A 2,515-nucleotide genomic window follows, 5' to 3' on the forward strand; every position below is an offset into this window, starting at 1 on the left:
AACCAGAGCCTTTCTTGCACCCAGAAGATTCCGATGGGTAGAGCTGGTCGCTTTTCTCTGGAGAAACAGGGAATTCCTGGTCAGCAAGTGGCCCTCGTTGCTCCTCTCCAGTCACGGGCCCATGACTCAAGCAGGCGGTGCTTTGGAGGATCAAGATCCCCCCCGGCAGTGGACATTCTCCTACTGCAGCCCGGCATCTTGCCTTGACACTCCCACATCATCTTCTGTGCTGTACTTTGTAAGAGAAAGGACTGATGCTGGGGAAAGTCAGCATGCAGAGACCCTTTGCTGTCGTGTTATCCTCATCGTGAGTACGGAGTGAGGAAACAGCAGGAGGAGCAAGAGGAAGAATATTATAAAACTGCTCACTATTGGAATGTCTGCGGCAGGATGATTGGCAGTGTTACCTGGAGCTGCACCAACAGCCCCAGATTTATCAAGGAAGGATGCTGTTCCTGGAGCAGCTGGCAATGGACCTGGGTGCTGGGATCTCGGGCAGCATCTGGACTCAGCTCAGTTGCAGCTGCAGGTTCAGTTTCCTCTAAATGATGGAGAGACCCTCTGCTCTCAGCTTCAACAAGCACCTCCCCAAATAATTTCCAATTCACCTCTGCTGTCCCCAGGGCAGTGTATGCAGCAAGAGGCTTCAGATCAACCCAGAGCTCGGAGGCAGCAGCTGGGGGTTGGGGGATCTCCAAGGGTCCACCTTTCTGCCCAAGGGAAAGGCCTTTCCAGAAGCTTCCACATTAAAAATATTTTTTACATTTTTTAATTAAAAGAGATTTTTAAATTGTTATTAGGAAGATTCATGAGCTATTAGTCCCTAAGTCCCTTCTGGTGGAGCAGCAGTGTCCAGTGAGTTATAACCCCTGACGGTATAAGTTTATGGAGGCTGGAAAAGCCTGCCCTAGAGCACGGAGTGAAAAATACACAAACACAAAGGCAGCAGGAGCGTCCCTCGGCGGCTGGACTAGCATGAGCTTTTGGAGATCAGGTGGACGTGGAAGCTGAGGCCTGGAGACGCGGAGGGCCTGGTCTAGGGGTCCCACCATGACACGCAGCAGCGGAGCCTGTGTTCCTGGCTGCACTTAGAGCTGACACCAAGCAGACACGGAGTAGAATGGGGTCTATGCAACAAGGGCATCTTGTCCTCACAGGAAAGTCTGAAAGAGTTGAAAAAAGAGGCAGAAAAGGAGGAGCAGTGTCCTCCAGCCATCGGTGGTGAAAACACATGAAGATAGGACTCTGGAAGAACTGGAAGGTCACGAAGATGAATTTATTAATTTATTTTTATTTTTTTGCAGTTTTTGGTTGGGGCTGGGTTTGAACCTGCCACCTCTGGTATATGGGGCTGGTGCCCGACTCCTTGAGCCACAGGTGCTGCCCACAAAGATGAATTTAAAGAGGAGGATGAACGCGCTGTTGAAATGTCCATGCAGCAAAGCCCGGCTGAGGGGAAAACAACTGAGCTGAAAAGTGAATGTTCAGTTCTGCACATCTCAGGAAAGGATGGTGTTCAAGAAGTCATAGCCAGTGAGGGCTCCTGGGTATCCTGTACCTGTACAAACAAGCATTTCCCCTCTGTGCCCTGATAAATCAACATCCCAGTAAACTTGCCAGGAAGTTTCCTGATGTCAAATTTTTAAAAGCCATTTCAACAGCCCCATCAGGGTAATACCCAGTTACCCTGGTAGGAATCTGCCGATGATATTTTTTTTCCCTGAAGGTGATATCAAGGCCCTGTTAATTGGTCCTCTTGGTGTTTGGTGGCCTGAACCGGACAAGAGATGAGTTGGAGCAGGAACTGAGTCTGGAACAATCAAGGCGAACGTGGAGGACCCTAAGCACAGGCTGCCTCAGGGCAGCACTTTGTCCCCAGGGGGAGGGACAGTGATTCCAAGGGTGACTGAGGCTGCAGCTGCCACAACTGGCCAAATTTTCTTGATGCAACAACTTGTCTGGATTTTTGTAAAAAGGATAAAGCTAGAATAAATCCTTTCGTGTTTTGAAAAAAAAAAAAAACCACGGTGGAACTGGCATAAGGACAAACAAGTTAATCAGTGGAATAGAAATGAACTAAAATAGACCAGAAATAAACCCATATACCCATGGTTAAGTAATTTTCAAGAAGCAGAGTCATAAAATACACTCACTGAGAAAATGAAAATTATGAAAAGACTGAGCCCCAGAGGCTGAGCCCCAGGTGGCTGAGATTTTCCCTCCTAGCTGGTCCCTGCTCCTCCCCACCTAGTGACACCCCTTCCTCTCTTTCATAAAGATAACAACACTAGGATGAGATTGCGGGCTGGAGTGTGGGAGACAGGACGGGGCCACCCCAAGACAGGAGCCTCTGTAGGCAGGGATTGGAGGCACCGCTCAGCTGGCAGAGGACTGTTAGTAGGCAGGGGGACAGGCTGAAGCAGTCGGGAGGGAGGGCCTGAGAACCAAGCCTGGCCCAAATTAGACCCGAGGACCATCAGGCATCAGTAATAGAAATGTCTGCCATAGCTACGGC

General features: G+C 49.6%; 1 pseudogene; it reads left to right on the forward strand.

Moving 5' to 3' along the window:
* Window positions 1–446: 446 nt before the first annotated feature.
* LOC100951685 lies at window positions 447–1,894 on the forward strand (annotated as a pseudogene).
* The last annotated feature ends 621 nt before the right edge of the window (window positions 1,895–2,515 follow it).

Source organism: Otolemur garnettii, unplaced genomic scaffold (genome assembly GCF_000181295.1).
Source record: "Otolemur garnettii isolate 467f Iridium unplaced genomic scaffold, OtoGar3 scaffold00074, whole genome shotgun sequence".
NCBI classification, from domain to species: domain Eukaryota; kingdom Metazoa; phylum Chordata; class Mammalia; order Primates; family Galagidae; genus Otolemur; species Otolemur garnettii.